Source organism: Sebastes umbrosus, chromosome 15, assembly GCF_015220745.1.
Source record: "Sebastes umbrosus isolate fSebUmb1 chromosome 15, fSebUmb1.pri, whole genome shotgun sequence".
NCBI classification, from domain to species: domain Eukaryota; kingdom Metazoa; phylum Chordata; class Actinopteri; order Perciformes; family Sebastidae; genus Sebastes; species Sebastes umbrosus.
In genome coordinates, this window is record NC_051283.1 from 4,337,467 (window position 1) to 4,356,662 (window position 19,196).

Here is a 19,196-nt window from a genome sequence, read left to right on the forward strand (position 1 = left end):
GAAAAGGGGAACCATCACCCCGGTCTGCCACTCCTTAGGCACTGTCACCGACTTCCACGCGGTGTTGAAGAGACGTGTCATCCAAGACAGCCCCTCCCCACCCAGAGCCTTCAACATTTCTGGGCGGATCTCATCAACCCCCAGGGCTTTGCCACTGTGGAGTTGTTTGACTATCTCAGTGACTTCCACCAGGGTAATTGATGATGGTCCCCCATCAGCTTCCAGCTCTGCCTCTACCATAGAGGGCGTATTGGTCGGATTCAGAAGTTCCTCAAAGTGCTCCTTCCACCGCCCGATTACCTCCTCAGTTGAGGTCAACAGTGTCCCATCCTTACTGTACACAGCTTGGATGGTTCCCCGTTTCCCCCTCCTAAGGTGCCGGATGGTTTTCCAGAAGCACTTTGGTGCCGACCGAAAGTCCTTCTCCATGGCTGCTCCGAACTCCTCCCACACCCGCTGCTTTGACTTCGTCACGGCAGTGGCTGCTGCTCTTCGGTCCCGTCGGTACCCTGCAACTGCCTCCGGAGACCTCTGAGATAACATATCCCGGAAGGCCTCCTTCTTCAGTCGGACGGCTTCCCTGACCACCGGTGTCCACCACGGTGTTCGAGGGTTGCCGCCCCTTGAGGCACCTAAGACCTTAAAACCGCAGCTCACCGCCGCAGCTTCAGCAATGGAAGCTTTGAACATCGTCCACTCGGGTTCAATGCCCCCAACCTCCACAGGGATGCCAGAAAAGCTCCGCCGGAGGTGTGAGTTGAAGATCTCTCGGACAGGGGCCTCCTCCAGACGTTCCCAGTTCACCCTCACTACGCGTTTGGGCTTACCAGGTCTGTCCAGAGTCTTCCCCCACCCTCTGACCCAACTCACCACCAGATGGTGATCAGTTGACAGCTCCGCCCCTCTCTTCACCCGAGTGTCCAAAACATGCGGCCTCAGATCAGATGATACGATTACAAAATCGATCATCGACCTTCGGCCTAGGGTGCTCTGGTACCACGTACACTTATGAGCATCCTTATGTTCGAACATGGTGTTCGTTATGGACAATCCATGACTAGCACAGAAGTCCAACAACAAACGACCACTCGGGTTTAGATCAGGGAGGCCGTTCCTCCCAATCACGCCACTCCAGGTGTCTCCATCGTTGCCCACGTGCGCATTGAAGTCTCCCAGGAGAACTATGGAGTACCCTACTGGAGCCCCATACAGGACTCCATTCAGGGTCTCCAAGAAGGCCGAATACTCCGAACTGCTGTTTGGTGCATACGCACAAACAACAGTCAGAGTTTTCCCCCCCATAACCCGAAGGCGTAGGGAGGCGACCCTCTCGTCCACCGTGGTAAACTCCAACATAGTGGCACTCAGCCGGGGATTTGTGAGTATCCCCACACCCGCCCGGCGCCTCACACCATGGGCAACTCCAGAGAAGAATAGAGTCCAACCCCTATCCAAGAGTACGGTTCCAGAACCGAGGCTGTGTGTAGAGGTAAGCCCTACCAGATCCAACTGATAGCGCTCCACCTCCCGCACAAGCTCCGGCTCCTTCCCCCACAGAGAGGTGACGTTCCACGTCCCCAGAGCCAGCCTCTGCCGCCCGGGTCCAGTCCGTCGAGGTCTCTGGCCTTCACTGCCACCCGTGTGGCAGCGCACCCGACCCAAGCGGTTCTTCCCGCAGGTGGTGAGCCCACAGGATGGAGAGGAGGGGGGTGCCACGTTCCTTCTTCGGGGTATCCCCGGCCGGGCTCCGTGGCAAGCCCGGCCACCAGACACTCGTTGACGGGCCCTCCGTCTGGGCCTGGCTCCAGACGTGGGCCCCGGGCTTCCTCCGGGCCGGGTAACTCCTCCTCTGCCTCGTGTCGTCATTGGGGTTTTTGTGAACCATTCTTAGTCCGGCCCCTCACCTAAAACCAATTTGCCATGGGAGACCCTACCAGGAGCACGAGGCTCCAGACAACACAGCCCTCAGGGTCATAGGGACACACAAACCTCTCCACCACGTTAAGGTGATGGTTCCCGGAGAGGTAACAAATGGTATCAAACCAAAAAATGCTGCAACAACTTATGAGACATAATAGAGCATGGGAATGACCATTATATACTTCTATCATAATGTTCTACGCTCTTATACACTTTCACTATTTATCTTAATTTATTCATCCATTTATTAATACATTTTAATTCTGATTAATGACTAGAACAACTTGACACAGTGCTGCATCTCAAATGAATCTCCAGGTTCCCAGCTTTCAGATGATGTACACCACTTCTATGTGACATCTACTGTTGACTATTTATCTACCCCTGAACATCCCCTGTACCCCACCCCTCTAAAACAGAAGGTAGAATGGTAAAGGAGCTGGCTGTACTGAGATGTCTCTTTTTTCTGTCTCTGTCTCTCTCAGATGCCCACATTTTTCAGCAGATGAGCGGCTGTGAGTGGGACGACGAGACTGGAGAGGTTGTTGGTTATAATCAGTACGGTTATGATGGAGAAGACTTCCTTGCATTAGACCTGCAGACGCTGACATGGACCGCTCCAAAACAACAGGCCTTCATCACCAAACTTCGATGGGATAATGACAAAGCTAGATTAGAATACAACAAAGACTACTTCATCCACGTATGTCCTGACTGGCTGAAGAAGTATGTGCACTATGGGAGGAGCTCTCTGCAGAGAACAGGTAGGATCACATGGCAAGATGTACTGTTGTTCATGGACTCATCATTCCAATGAAAATAATATCCTGACACATCCTGGTGTCTCAGTACAGACTCATCTGTGTCTGTCCCTCTCCCCAGAGCGTCCCTCAGTGTCTCTCCTCCAGAAGACTCCCTCCTCTCCAGTCAGCTGCCACGCTACAGGTTTCTACCCCGACAGAGCCATGATGTTCTGGAGGAGAGATGGAGAGGAGATTCATGAGGACGTCGACCTCGGAGAGATCCTCCCCAACCACGATGGATCCTTCCAGATGAGTGTTGAGCTGAACCTGTCATCAGTCGCACCTGAAGACTGGAGGAGGTACGACTGTGTGTTTCATCTCTCTGGTGTGGTGGACGACATCGTCACCAGACTGGACAAAGCAGTGATCAGGACCAACTGGGGTAAGACTGGAATCACAAGTGATGGAGTATTTTAGACTGGGGAATGGTTTTTACATTACATCACCTGTACCAGTGAAATAATTTGCATCAGAACAGATTTTATTGAGTGTGTTTGTGAGAATCAAAGTGTGCATGCAGGTGAGTTTCTGACGGGTCATTTCCGGCGGGTCGGGGGGACAGAAAAAGTCACGAAACGCATCAGAAATCCACAGTACCTGGAGCACATTGGACAACGCCTAGGAGCTAGCTGTTCAAACTAAGCCAAACTAAACACACAAACAAAGCCTTATATTATTTATCCTACATTTATTAATCAGAGCGTTCACTATAATCACTCAAAATCAGCTGGAGGAGGTGTGTAGAAACAGTTGTTTACGCCTAGCTGGGGTATCGCGAACACCAACCTGATTATTCTAAAGGTTGAGAACCACTGTATTACATAACCAGCCATTAGTCTTAAAACGTGCAACAGCAACTACATTTAGAGGACCGGTGCTGACATTTACTCTGAGAGGTGCTGCCAAGTTCGATGGCATTTCACACATGGATGGCGCTAAATAAAGGTTTTACATCTTGAACTCCTGGTTTACTGTACCCACTTAAACCACTGATAAGCTGTGAACCTCTTTGTCAGGGTTTTTATTTACTACACATTTGTTTGACCAATAATGATTGACAGCACTGCCTGAATGTTGATTTGAAATGAAAGTCATATCCAGAACTGAGGCATTACCACTGAAAACACTTTCAGAACCACACAGCACACAGTGTGAATGAACCCAAAGTGTGAATGTTCTGTTTTGGTTCCAGTTCCTCCTGCAGGGTTCCCTGCTGGTCCTGTTATTGGAGTTGTTGTAGGACTGCTGCTGCTGGCGGTCTGCATCGCTGGACTCTTCATCTGGAGGAGGAACAATAACGGTGAGGAACAGAGATGTTTTTATTCCTCTGATGAATTAAAATAAATACCTGTGATAGTCTCGTCCTGCATATTTAGTGTGGTACTTCTGGTAACTCAATCCATTTATTTGACTGTGATAGTGAAGCACAAAATGAAATGTGAATCATTTTCTAACATTGTTTTCTCTCATCTGTATTTCAGGGTTTCGCCCTGCTAACAGTAAGTATTATACTGTGAAATATTTCACATTATATACAATTATATATATATTGTTCCCCTTGTGGGCGAGCAACTAATATCCTGTTCACCATAAAAACAAACATCCGGCATAATGTGGACACCAATATGACAAGGATTTCACTTTATTTACTACTTGTGTTGACAGCGGGGCAGTGAACATAGAAGAGGATGCTGAACTCCACAACTTATCGTCTCAGAGGACTTTACAATCTGAACAGCATATATTTCATTATTATTGTTGTTGTTATTATTATTTTTATTTTCCTGGAAGTGAGATCAAAAATCTATCTTACAAGGGAGACCTTAATTCTTAATTCTTAAGGAAAAGTAGCAATACAAAATACTCCAAATGAAGTAAAAGCTTTCAGTGTATGTGTTTTTGTATGTAAAATCTTAATCTGAAAGCTAACTATAGTTGTAAAAAGCTGATGGAGTAAAATGTATATTATTCAAGTATAAATTAGCAAAAAATGGAAATACTCAAGTAAAATATATGAACCTCAGAACTGGATTTAAGTACTTGAGTAAATGTAATAAATTGCTTTCCACCTTTGTACAACAAAACCTGAATGCTGTCATTTTTCATAGTCTGTGAGGAGAGATCGAGGTAGATTACAGTAGGGCTGCAACTAACAATTATTTTCATTGTCGATTAATCTGTCAATTATTTTCTCAATTAATCGATTAAAATGTTAAAAAATGAAGATCAGTGTTTCCCAGATGACGTCCTCAAATGTCTTGTTTTGTCCACAACTCAAAGATATTCAGTTTGCTGTCATAGAGGAGGAAAGAAACCAGAAAATATTCACATTTAAAAAGCTGGAATCAGAAAATGTAGCCTTTTTTTTCTTAAAAAAAGTTCCAAACCAGTTTATCCATTATCAAAATAGTTGGCGATTAATTTAATAGTTGACAACTAATCGATTAATCTTTGCAGCTCTACACTTAACTCAAGCTCCCCTTACTCGCTTTTTCAGGGCCGTTCAACCACGTCTAACATTTGTATTCAGTGGAGTTTGCTCAGTTATCATGGCGATGGCTCAGCTATCATCACGTCACCTAAATTCCATACTTTGTATAACAGGTAGGCATTTATAGAATATTTCACAGGATAAGTGAGAACTTTGACCTACTGATGGAGCCAGAGGAAAAGGAAAGGAGTCATCAAAATTAGTCGGCTACATCCTCTATCCACCATGGATATTTGTTCAAAATGTCATCTTAATCTGTCCAGCAGTTGCTGAGATATTTCAGTCTGGACGACAAGTGGTGGGAGACTGACCTACCAATATTGTCATCCCTAGAACAATACAGCGGGACAACACAAAGCGGGTTCTCATCCCATCTCGTCACATACTGGCTCTAAATGGTGACTTGTGCATCGGTATCTAACACCAACAGCCGTGACAAAGCGTCGGTTTTTACAGGGCCGCTGCTAGCCATCTACAAACGTTGTAGATCCAAAATGTTTTCAGATACACATTTTGGTGAACTGTTTTCGTGAAATAAGAGAAGAAAGTTTCCAAACGAGCCTCCATATTGTTTCCAGTTTGAAAGCTGGGAGCAGCAGCCCACGGAGAGAAAGCGTTCGTCCAATCAGGTGGCGAGTATGTTGTGTCTAGTGGCAGCCAAGAACCCAGGAAGAGCGCCGGTCGTCGATCCGGACTTTCGTAGTGGCCAAACGGCGGTACTGCAACTTCTGTGTCAGTCACGTGATGCCATTGGGCCCAAAAAGACTTTTTCCCTTAGACTTACATTGGGAAAGAGACATCGGTAACTCAGCGGATAATTTTTTTTTAGGTGAATAAACTTCCTAGTATGAACACTCTAATAGTCCTAGTTTTTAAGCACTTAAACGCACTAATAGCTGAATCCAGAGTTATTTCACTTCCTCCCTTCATGTGAATGAGACCCAGACCGAGGCTGGAGCGCAAGCCGTGACGACGGCGTGACGTTGGGACCCCGTGACCGAGTCATGTGACCGAGCGGACGCTACTGCACATGTGCCATCCATAGTCCATCTGCCCAAGATCCGGGTACTTTTCCAGACGGAAGTCGAGCCATTTAGGCTTCATGCGCCACCGATCAACTTCCATAGGAATGAACGGGGCCCCGCCTCCAATGCTGTATCCAGTTCTCTTAATACATCCATGGTGGCAGCCCACCAAGCGTCCAATGCTGGGAAGCGGAGCGTCCCCTCTCGATAAAAAACGCCCCAGTGGACACGTACCACCAGGCGCAATGGAACACACCACAGGATGATGGAGGAGGGGGGCTCCATAATTCATTTTATTATTTCGAGCAAATATGTATAACTTTGTATTGCCTATAATGGTCTAATGATGCGAGTTGTAGTTGTGCACTTGTGCTTCATCTTAAATTTAAGTAATTCATCATTATGATTATTATGATGATGATCATAATTGTGATGCCTCCTCCGGCACATCAATTATGGTAGTAATGGGGCAGACCATGCACAATTCCTGCTGTGCTAATTAATGTGTTTTAAAGAACTGACAAACAGTCAGATGCCTGTAGGCATATAGCACACACTTTAAAAGCAAATATACTTTGCAGAGGTGCAAATATCAATGAAAAAAGTGATTTATTGAAAGAGTCGACATTTAAAACCACAAAAAAACCTGCAGGACTTGGACTGAGATATGGAGATAAAAAGACATTGAGGAAATTAGAAAGAGAAGTAAGTGATCATTCCAGTGCACACTGTAAGCATGTACAGTATGTAACATAATGTATTAATCATTGTTTTTATATATATATATGTATATATATATATATATATATACATATATATATACTGTATATATACTATATATATATATAGTATCGTCGTATTCTATCATTGTGGATTAGGGGTTGTAATTAATCTTCATGGTAAATTTCCTTAATAATATATTAACTTCCACCGCTCACTTTTAAAGCGAAGTGACAGTAACTCCTTGAATGGTTTGATTATGACGGTTTCAGTTAACAGCAGTGGTGAGTGAATGTAACGTTATGGGCTATTTTTAGGCTACTTACGCATTGAGTCGCTCCGCTATTGTCTGACACGTTTTTATCTCGCTGTTTTATTACAGCAGCCGACAGCCGTGTGTCCTTTTCTACATATTATATGCTTAACTTCCTCGTAATCTTCCATTTCCTGTTTCTCACTGGGTTTAAAGTATGCGGAACACTTTTACTCCATTTCAGCATCAGTCAATCTGTGATCGACCTCGTGGTCTGTTGAGGAAAGTAGTGAACGCGCATCTATCTGAATTACTTCCACCTGGCTCAACCTATTCGCTCCTCTTCAGCCTGGCTTGGCCTTCATGAAACCTATTAAACCAGGATGAACTGACTAGACTAGGTCAACCCTCGCTTTCTCTCTTATCCTGGATATCTTTATTCTGCTTTGTGAAACAGGCCCCTGGCTTCACTAACCCTAACAACCGAGATCCCGCTAAGCGGTCCTACGACGCTGGTTATCAACTCGGTAAATCAACCCAGGGTTTCTCAGTCTGGCTGTGAGCGCGTTCACATGAACGGGGTGGTGTTTGCAGCATCTGACCAATAAAAACTTCCATACCAAACACAGACAAGTCCACAAACTTGCAGACTAAAAGTAACACAGTTGAAGCTGCCAAATTAAAGGGATTTATTAATTTAACGGAACACTCAAAAGTTAGATATAGTCGTGTAGTTACAAATATATTTTAAGAGAGCAGTGGATGAATAGATTACATGTCTTTATACCCTGTGGCTCCATTATGGAGTGTATGACTATTTGAACCTTCTTTCAGCTGAGCTCCCCCCTAGCCCCCATCTGTCCTTCCTGCATTTGTCAGTTTAAACTGTGTTGTTTATAGCCTGATTATGACTGTAACTTCTTCCTTTGTGTGTAATATTATCATACAATCACCGCACTGAGCTCTGATTGGTCAGTAGGAGGTGTTTTTATAGAAGTTGATCTCTTATCTGGAACATAACCTGCTCCGGAGCAGGTTATCTGTTCAGCATCAGTTTTTGGCGATCTAACCCGGTAAGAATTGATCCACCTTTGTAGGACGGAAAACCCCGAAGAATTAACCCTGAAGTTACCTCACTAACCCCAAATCCTGCTTCGTAGTACAGGCCTCTGAGGGCGGATCCGCACCTCAGTCAACCAAGGTCCAAGCGTCTGACCCACGTCGAAGTATTTGCTAGTCAGCTGACTGTAGCTCTCTCTCTCTCTTACTAATCAAAACTAGATGAAGTTAACTTTGTTGCTCGACTTGCTCCTCTTCTGTCACGTTGCATCTACAGGTAAGATCATATTGTGACTCTCACTGTTATTTCCTGTTATTCTTGTCGCTGCAAAACTTGTTTGTTTTAGTCACTCTTTAGTGCGACATTGAGGAATCACTCTCACTTTGTCACAGGGCCACTGTCAGGCCGGGGGTGGGATGGGGGGGAATCATAGAGAGGACATACGACATACTATCCCGCAATATTATTGTTTATGTAGTATGACATAATTAAATCAAAATTATATATTACAGCAACATTCCAACACATTTACTAGGTTTCCTTAATAATAATTCTATCAAGTGCAAAAGAGCAAATCTCTGCCGTTAGTAGGCCTACAATAAAAATAATTATATATATATATATATATATATATATATACAATATATATACAGTATACAATATATATATATATATACATACTGTATAACTGTATATATTTACCTAATTTAAAGGGACTATTTGTAACTTTCAGAAATGCTTCTTAACAGCGACACCTGTGGCCGTGAAATCAACGAAAGTCAGCGTCGGGCTCGCGCTTGCTCGCTCTCAATATACCTGAACGAGCATCGTTCAAAACAGTGAGACGACACACGTCAGCTAAAACCACAATATCACTCTATATTTCAGCTGCTTAGCAGTAATGTTAGCTGACCAGACGAAGGTCTCTCCATGAACATGATTTAGATCTGATCCTAGTGTTGGCTTTTCCTGCCTAAGTGCAGGCTGAAGCAGCGGAGCTCTGCAGCATGTCTCCTCTGCTCTCTCCGCTCGCAGTCGGAGAGAGCAGAGGAGACACCGGCACCCGGTCGTTAACGAGAAGACAACGTAAATCTCTGTAGAGCTCCGTCACTTCACAAGACACGGAAAACCTCTGTTGGTCTGGAGGAGCTGCAGCAGTTATTTCTGCCCAAACGTCCCCTGTGCATTCACTAGATATTCTCAGAGCTAAACTAACTCTTCTGCAGTGTGGAGTGAGCGCGCGTTCACGTCTAGAGGTGGAGCGAGCTGAGCTGTCTGAGTGAAGGCGAGCAGGCAGAGGAGAAGGGTACAGCGGCTACACGCGAACGCGCATATGCGAGCGCGCATGTGTGCCGACCCGCTACATTTATACGCGTACAAAGTTACAAATAGTCCCTTTAATTTTATGTTTTATTTTTATGACTTGCACACTTGTTAATACATAGTATTTCATTACACAATTTGCTGTTGTACATAGCATGTTATTGTTATTTTATGTTCATATTTTATATTTTCTAAACTAGTTGTAGTAGTCTGGTATATTTATAGTGTATTCTAATATATTGTTTGTTTATATTGAGTATACTATAGATATTACCTCTAGTGTTGATATGTATATTTACTGTTTCTGTGCATTGCCTGGATAACCTGCTGCTGTAACACAATAATTTCCCAATTTGGGATCAATTAAGAACATCTATCTATCTATCTATCTATCTATCTATCATGGTGGCAGTTTCTGTTAAAACAAGACACAAACCAAGGTAACAACTTGTCTTTCAAGTAAATGTAATAAAAAAGCATATATTAATAAGAAAAGCATCTGCAGATGGACTCACGAGCACAGCCACCTTTGTGGACTGTGGCAAGTGAGCCCCGAACACAAAGAGTAGTCAGTATTTATACATACTAAAGCATAACACATAGATAAGTGCAAAGAAGGGAAGGATAGAAAGTGTATCAATGCGTCAGCACACAGCAGACAACAGAGCATCACAAGACATAACAAGTATTTCAACAATCTGTTGTTTCCAGTTACGGAAGGCAAAACCGTCTGGTCACTGTCTTATGGTGACAAAGTTGAACATGTGAGGCCCTGAGATTATCTAAAAGTACACTGTCTTAATGCAGATATGAAAATTGCCATTACACTATCTATCTAGTAGTTTCTGAGATACAGACATTTTCCTATCATACTACTGTATATTTCATCTGAGGTCCCGTGACTACTGTTTTTACCTAAAATATAAAGGAGTGCAAAACCAGTAGTCCCATGTGCCCTAAGGCTAGATAAAGTATGATAAGAAAAACTCACTTTTCAGCCAAACGGTTTGACAGATTTTGAAAATTTCTTAAAATTTGTGCTGAGGCAAGTCCAAATAAGAATATTACTTATTGTTGACTTTTATTAAAGGGGTAGCACCAGAACTGGCACTTAAACTCTTCCACACAACTCTCATAATAAACAAGGGGCAGCCTCTCACACTAGGCCTGCACCATATGAGGAACATCTGCCATGTGCAATAACACTGTTCAATATTGCGATGACGATATGACTTGCGATAAATAAACAAATATTGAAGTGTGCATATTAGCTATACATACTGTATTTTAAATATAACTAGGCTAAATGTTGTTTCTAGAGCAGCAACAGTAATGTTTACAACAGAAAAGTAACCATATAAACTCCTTAATATCTGACTGGAAACAAATCTAACATGTTAATAAAATAAATCATATTCCTGATATGAAAATACCAAGTGAAGTTTATAAAGACTGAAGAACACATCAGTCAGTATCAGTCCTTCCTCCTGTCCTCTGTCCTCCTCCCTCTGCTGCAGTAACATTAGGGCTGATAGAGGGAAGAGAGGCTGTTTAGTTTCAGCCAGTTGATGAGTTTACTAGTAAGATATGTGACAAGCTAACCTAACCAGTCAGACTACACAGCGTACTGCCAGCTTTAGTTTCAGTCTGCAGCGCATCACCGCTTCACACTTTCCGTTACTTCACAATAAACTCCCCGGACACTGAACACTGGATCACTGCTGACCAGGGAACTAAAGTCAGTCACAAGTCAACTAAATAACTAACACGTGGTTACAGTTAGCTGTTAGCCGCCGAGCTAGCACGCTGAGCCTGTCTAAGCGGCGGTGGATGACAGACTGCGGGCAGAGCAGATTGAAACATCGCTTTCCTTTAAAGGGACTGTTTGTAACTTTTTAAGCGTATAAATGTACCGGGTCGGGACACATGCGCGCTCGCACATGCGCGCTCGCGTGTGGCTGAAGTCACTGCTCCTCTGCCTGCTTGCCTTCACTCACACCGCCCGTTCTCGCTGTCTCACTCCACCGCATGCACACTCACTACACACTGCAGAAGAGTTTAGCTCTGAGAATATCTAGTGAATGTACAGTGGACGTTTGTGCAGAAAGAACTGCTGCAGCTCCTCCAGACCAACAGAGGTTTTCCATGTATTGTGAAGTGACGGGGCTCCGCAGAGAGAAACGTTATCGTCTCTGACCGGGTGCCGGTGTCTCCCCTGTTCCCTCCGACCGCGGTCGGGAGGCTGAAGCAGGAAAAGCCAACACAAGGATCAGCATTGATTCATGAAATATCTCAAAAATTCGATCAGTTCTCTCATTCAAAAACACGGAGAAAATTATACACGCCCTGATATCCTCCCGTCTTGATTATTGTAATGCCTTGTACACCTGCTTAAATAATCGAGCAATTGAGCAGCTCCAAATAGTTCAGAACTCTGCAGCTAGACTGCTAACCAAAACCAAACGCTGCTCTCACATCACACCAACTCTGGCTTCACTACATTGGGTCCCAGTGTCTTTTAGAATTGATTTTATAGTGCTTTTAATGGCATATAAAGCTCTGAATGGCCTAGCACCGGAGTATGTCACTGAGCTCCTCACACGGTACCGTCCAAACAGGCCCCTCAGGTCAGCAAGTCTGGGACTTTTAACAGTTCCAAAGACAAGGTTGAAAACAAAAGGCGATCGTGCTTTTGCAGTACTGGCTCCCCGACTCTGGAACAGTCTTCCAATTGATATTAGATCAGCAGACTCGGTCACACTTTTTAAATCCCGTCTAAAAAACAATTTTTATAAAATTGCTTTTCAATCAGATGCATTTTAGTCTTTTGTATGCTTGTGTGCTCATGTATATATATGTGCATATGTAACTGTATGAATATGTATATGCTTGTTTCTTTATTTTTTCCATCCTATTGTTTTTATTTAATTATTTATGTTTCAGTGTATTCTGTTGTACGTTATATGAATTGCCTTGGAAAGCACTTTGTGCTTTGTGCTTGAAAAGTGCTATACAAATAAACTTATTATTATTATTATTATTATTATGGAGAGACCTTCGTCTGGTCAGCTAACATTACTGCCAAGCAGCTGAAATATAGAGTGATATTGTGCTTTTAGCTGACGTGTGTCACCTCACTGTTTTGAGCGATGCTCGTTCATGTATATGTAGAGCGAGCACAAGCGCGAGCCCGACGCTGACTTTCGTTGACTTAACGGCCACAGGTGTCGCTGTAAACAAGCATTTCTGATTCTTACAAACAGTCCCTTTAAGAAGCTGTAATCAGAGAATTTTTTTTTCTTACAATAATTACTCAAACTGATTAATTGATTATAGTTGACAACTAATCGCTTAATCGTTGCAGCTCTAAGGTAGATTTCTTTTTATTCTCATGTCACACCTCAAAGTTCTGCTCTTCTGTCACATTGTAGTTGTTCTTTTTTAGTAATCACTTTAACAGACCAGCAGAGGGCAATGTTGCTCTTTACTTCCTCTCTCCAGGTTTCCATGATATCAATTCAAATTAGGACTATCTTTAAAATCTTGTATTAAATCCATCTTTTTATTTATTTTTTCATCCACTTTTGCAGACTGCAGCAAGAAACGTCTCGACACACTAAACTGTAATCAGTACTATTTAGTTGCATCACTTACAAACTTTGTCTATGGATTTCTCAAACATTAGGGTCACATAGTCCCACTGCATATGGATTGTCTCCAGTAAACCACATGGAAAAAGTCAAGTTGCTGATTTAATACTGAATCGAGTACAACATGCTGAATGTGGTGGAAAAAGTATTCACATCTTTTAGTTCAGTAAAAGTAGAAATACAACAAATGGAATGACATCAAATTCCTGTTTTCAAATCTACCAATGGATTCCTTAGGGTTTCTAGTTTCCTATGATACCTCTCTGTAGGCGGGCCGTATCCTGGGCGCATGGCTAAAATGAGTGAGATACCTGAGGGCGGATCCGCACCTGAGTCGACCATGTCCAAGCTTCTGACCCACATCGAAATATTTGCTAGTCAGCTGACTGTATCTCTCTCTCTCTCTTACTGCTCAAAAAAAGATGAAGTTAATTGTGTTACTCAACTTGCTCCTCTTCTGTCACGTTGCATCTACAGGTAAGATCATATTGTGACTCTCAACGTTATTTCCTGTTATTCTTGTTGCTGCAAAACTTGTTAGATTTAGTCACTTTTTAGTGCGTCATTGAGGAACCACTTTCACTTTGTCACACTGAACTTACAATAATACCACTAGCCTACTGTTGTTTTTATATAGACCTACACGCCATTGTGTCACAAAACGACACCTTAACTGTACATATGTTTTAGTTTAGGCAATTAAAAGGGAATACAAACTGGGAAGAAAAAGTTTGGAACACTATTTTTGGTGGATTATTTCTCTGATGTTACAATGCTAATGGTCATTGTATTTTACATCGTTGGAAAGCCTGTTTATTTACCTTCACAATGATGTCCAACTTGTAAGGATCATGCATTTGTGGGATGAGCAGCACAGCTGATTATGTGGGTAGCGCCCAAGAAAAATTTGCCAAAATGCTCTGCCAATGGTAAACAGCGTATTCTCCTGTTGGTATTGACTCTTGTTTTGAGTTGTTTGGTGGATTGGATGATTGAACTCTCTATCAGTAACAAGGAACAAACAAGACATATTGGCTATTTTACACTTTATTCATTTAATACACCGTCAGGAGCCTCAGTAGCGGTGGAAGATCCATACGCAGCCACAACAGCCTGGCACCTCCTCCTCATGCCAGCTTCAACTTGCCCTGTCGCACGGGCCTTATCCAGATTAGATAAACGTGGCATGCCGATGCTTGGAGCAGACACCAAATTATCACTTTAGTAGGGTGCAGCACCCAGCAGGCCCCATGCACACAGGTGCTGCACCTGGAGCTCAAAACAAGAGTCAATACCAACAGGAGAATACACTGTTTACCATTGGCAGAGCATTTTGGCAAATTTTTCTTGGGCGCTACCCACATCATCAGCTGTGCTGCTCATCCCACAAATGCATGATCCTTACAAGTTGGACATCAATGGCCTACAATAAATAATAATAATGATTGTATACTGGCCATCTACATTACTCATTGCTCAATGCACAACATTTCAATTTAAATATTATATTATTATATATATATAATATTTACCTCATTTATTGTTATTTTAAAACAAAATTGTAACTTTCATACTTTGCTATTGTTTATAGTATGTTATTGTTATTCTATGTTCATATTTTATATTTTCCAAGCTAGTTGTAATAGTCTGGTATATGTATAGTGTATTCTAATATATTCTTTATATTGTGTATCCTATAGATATTACCTCTAGTGTTGATATGTATATTTATTGTATATTTACGGTCCCTGTGCATTGCCTGAATAACCTGCTGATGTAACAGAAGAATTTCCCAATTTGGGATCAATAAAGTACATCTATCTATCTATCTATCTATCTATCTATCTATCTATCTATCAGTAATGACAATGGGTTTATATTCTTTTGTAGCTCAGAGTAATTCCACATATTTTAAAATTCTCCTTTTTTGGGGAATTGACAATTAATTAACCCATTTGTGCCCAAAGACTATATTTAGTATGATAAGAAAAACTCACTTTTCAGCCAAACGGTTTGACCGATTTTGAAAATTTCTTCAAATTTGTGCTGAGGCAAGTCCAAAATTCAAAATTTCAGTTGTGGGCACAAATGGGTTAATCAATCAACCCCTCAAAAATGTTTAAAATCCAATTCAAAACCTTCTTTGTCTTGCAGTGAAACACTCCCTGAAAATTTCCTCTACTGCAACTTCTGGAGTCCCAAACTTCCCAGAGTTCATGGCTGCTGCGATGGTCAATGAAGTGTTGGGGGGGTTACTGTGACAGCAACAACAAGACCCCAGAACCCAAACAGGACTGGATGAGGAAACTGTTAAAGGATGAGCCACAACAACTGGAGTGGTATTCTCTGAAGTTTTTTGGTAGCCAGCAGTTCTTCAGAGCCAGCTTAGACAGCCTGAAGCAGCGCTTAAACCAAACTGGAGGTACAGTATGTTTATGTTCATATGTAACTTTTTACTGGTGAAATGTTTCCTCCCTCTGAGGTGAGACATAGCTTACAGTATAAACACACTGAGCCAATGTGTGTGTGTCTCTGTGGTGAAGATGTCATATTATCTGTTAACCCCTTAACCTCTTTAAGAGGTTGTTGCACTGAGTGATGATACTGTTATCATATGAAACTAGAAAATCTAAGGAATCCATTGCTACCAACCATGTCATATTAGCTTGTCGGGAAGATAACGCTAAATAACGCTGCAAAGTTACGTTAAATTTTGGCGAGGAAAAACTGCCATGGCGATTTTCAAAGGGGTCCCTTGACTTTACACATGCACACTTTATGATAATCACATGCAGTTTTTTTTAATATAGTATAAACCTGTTATTTCTGCCTATTCTAAAATGGTGTATCTGAATATTTCTGCATACTGGGGTCCTTAAACAGTCTTGAATTACGATAAATTAGGTATCACTGTAAAGCTGAGACTTTTGTGGATCCAATGAGTCCAACTGTATTCATGTGTGATGATGTTAGTCCCCATAGGAGCCATTTCAGTGTAGTGAGACCATTTTTTTAAACTTGACATCACTGCATAAAATGACCTGTGGTGACCTCTAGGATAATCACAGCCTCATGAAACTTTACAACCACCAACTAGAGACCTAGAGCATTCAGAGGATGGATGGCTTTCCTAGCTAGATTGACAATAAGGGGATTTCTGAGCAGTTTACAGAATTGCAGAAAAATGGAATTCTTGCAGAAATCTCCAAATGTCAAAAGTTTTTTATCCCAAATCACAGCATGGCTTTTTCTATGGTGTTCCTCAAGGTCTTGGTTTCTTAATGTGGTATTTTGGAGGGATTAGTGATCATTTTTATCAATACTTCAGTGGTAAAAAATGGTTAAATTTAGCACCAAATCTGTAACAAATGGTATCAAACCAAGAAATGCTGCAACAACTTATGAGACATAATAGAGCATGGGGATGACCATCATATACTTCTATCATCATGTTCTATGCTCTTATACACTTTCACTATTTATTTTAATTTATTCATCCATTTATTAACAAATTTGTATTTGTTATTTTTTTTTTTTTCATTTTATTTTTCCTTTATTTGGTTTTACTCTGACAGTTACATAAACATACGTAATTACAGTATATACAAATATGAAGTGAACCAACTTTTCCACTTTTTACATTGAAATTATAGAACACACAAATAGAACATGGGGTGTTTTTCATGTAAAATAAGATCAAATAAATAATAATAAAAAATTATTTAGAAAAAAAAGAAAGATTAAACAAAAGAAGGGCGTTTTGGGGAAATATACTTTTTCCAATCCTTCCAAATCTCTTCAAATTTAGTTTCTTGAAGCCTCATTGAAAAAGTAATTCTTTCCATCATAAATATTTCATAAATCATATCATACCAGTTCTCTAGTGATGGGGTATCTGGTTTAAGCCATTTCTTAGTTATTGCTTTTCTAGCAGCTATACTCAATATTCCAAATAAGTATTTTTTTTTAATATTTGTAGATGTTGAAAGTAGAAAGACCAAACAGGAGTTCGTCCCACTTAAAGACTATGTTTGTACCAAATATAGTAACTAATTCTGTGTAAATCTTACACCAAAAAGAATTTACTTTAGGACAGGCCCAAAACAGGTGATAGTGGTTAGCTACCTGGGAGCCACAGTTCCTCCAGCAGCTGGATGAGCCTGAATGATGAGACTTCTGAACAGGTGTAATAAAAAAATCGACTAACAGTCTTCCAGCCAAACGCTCTCCACAAGGTTGAGCTCGATATCTTCCATTGAAATTCACAATATTGTAATCAAACTTCTTCTGGAATGCAGCTATTAGTTTCACGTTCCCATTTTTGTTTCAGGTAGTGCTTGCTATTTCAGCCTCCTGAAGTCCTCTATATATTCTTGAAATTACTTTAAGCCCCGAATCTGTTTTATAGGCACTTATAAAAACTTTCAATAGGTTGTTTTCGAATGCATTGTCACTCTCTAACATAGAACTATTTATGTGATGGCGTACCTGAAGAAATCTAAAAAAGTCGCTATTATTTAGCCCAAATAGTCTTTTCAATGTCTGAAAATCAGTCAATGTCCCCTGGTTGAAAAAGGTACAGTATGAGGAGAGGCCTCGATTAGCCCAACCACTATAGCTTGCATCCATTTTATTTGGGGTGGAATCAAGGTCGTGGGGGCACCATTTCAGAATCTTGATCTCTTCAAGTAAGCCACTCTTAGTGATGTTATTTAACCATAATTTCAAAGATAAATTAATCCATCTGTTACCTGTTCCATCAGATTTTTAATAAGTCTTTTGTCCCCTAGCCGTGCCTGAATTGGGACTGTCCCAGATATATTCCCTTCAATTTCTTTCCATCTCGCCTGGTAATCAGGATTACACCAACAATACAAAGTCCTCAATTGGGCCGATATATAATAATTTTTTAGGCAGGGGAGTGCAAATCCTCCCTTATTCTTCGCCAATTGAAGAGTGTGAAATCTTATCCTTGGTTTTTTCCCTTGCCAAATATAACCTGAAATCAATTTATCCCATTCGTTAAATTGTTTATCAGTTATTTCAATTGGAAGAGTCTGAAACAAATATAGTACCCTAGGCAAGATATTCATTTTTACTGAGTCAATTCTTGACTCAAAACTTAATATTGGAATTAGATTCCATCTATTTATGTCTTCCTTTATTTTCTGATTTAACAGATTAAAATTTAAGGCATACAATTGTGTTAGGTCCTTTGGGATATTTACTCCTAGATATCTAATGTGATCCAAATCCCAGTTTAATTGGAACTTAGAACTTATGGTCTGACTAAGCTTGTAATTGAAACTTAAACTTTGGGTCTTTAAAATATTCAATTTATAAGCAGAAATGGAACTAAAAACCTCCAAAAATGACATTTATTTCAAAATTGAGCTCTCTGGGTTCGACAAATTAATTAAAACGTCGTCCGCGAATAAAGAGATTTTATGATCTTGGTCCAACAATTTTATACCTGTAATATTTTTATCTGAGTGATCCCCTGACTTAATGCTTCAATAAACAAAGCAAACAATAATGGACTTATTGGACAGCCCTGTCTTGTCCCTCTTTCCAGGCCGAATAAGTTTGATACGGCTCCATTTCATTTTATTCTTGCCTTTGGGCTATTATATAATGCTTGAATAGTTTTAATAAAAGGTCTGATGAAATCCAAATTGCCCCAAAACTCTGTATAAAAACTCCCAATTAACTCGATCAAACGCCTTTTCGGCATCAAGGCTCAATAACACTGCCTCGAGTTTGTTTTCAACAATATGATCAATCACATGTAATGTTCGGCGAATGTTATCTTGAGTCTGCCTTTGCTGAATAAAACCCGTCTAATCTAAACTTATTATTTGGGGGAGGATTTTTCCTAACCTCTTTGCCAAAATGTAGGTAAAGATCTTATAATCCTGATTCAGTACACTTATCGGCCGATAACTTCCACA

General features: G+C 41.2%; 2 protein-coding genes across 6 annotated transcripts in view; both read left to right on the forward strand.

Annotated features, from left to right (window-relative positions):
* Nucleotides 1-19,196, forward strand: part of LOC119502682 (major histocompatibility complex class I-related gene protein-like) — a 334,522-nt gene that overhangs the window by 295,296 nt on the left and 20,030 nt on the right. The window contains exons 8-9 of one of the 4 annotated variants that reach the window (XM_037793759.1): nucleotides 4,205-4,222; nucleotides 4,389-4,807. The exons of the other annotated variants lie outside the window; for them this stretch is intronic. The gene's annotated coding sequence lies outside the window, so the exon portion shown is untranslated. Of the gene's footprint in view, nucleotides 1-4,204; nucleotides 4,223-4,388; nucleotides 4,808-19,196 lie in introns of those variants that run through there. 4 annotated transcript variants of the gene reach the window in all.
* Nucleotides 1-19,196, forward strand: part of LOC119502690 (major histocompatibility complex class I-related gene protein-like) — a 78,719-nt gene that overhangs the window by 8,544 nt on the left and 50,979 nt on the right. The gene's annotated exons all lie outside the window — the stretch shown is intronic.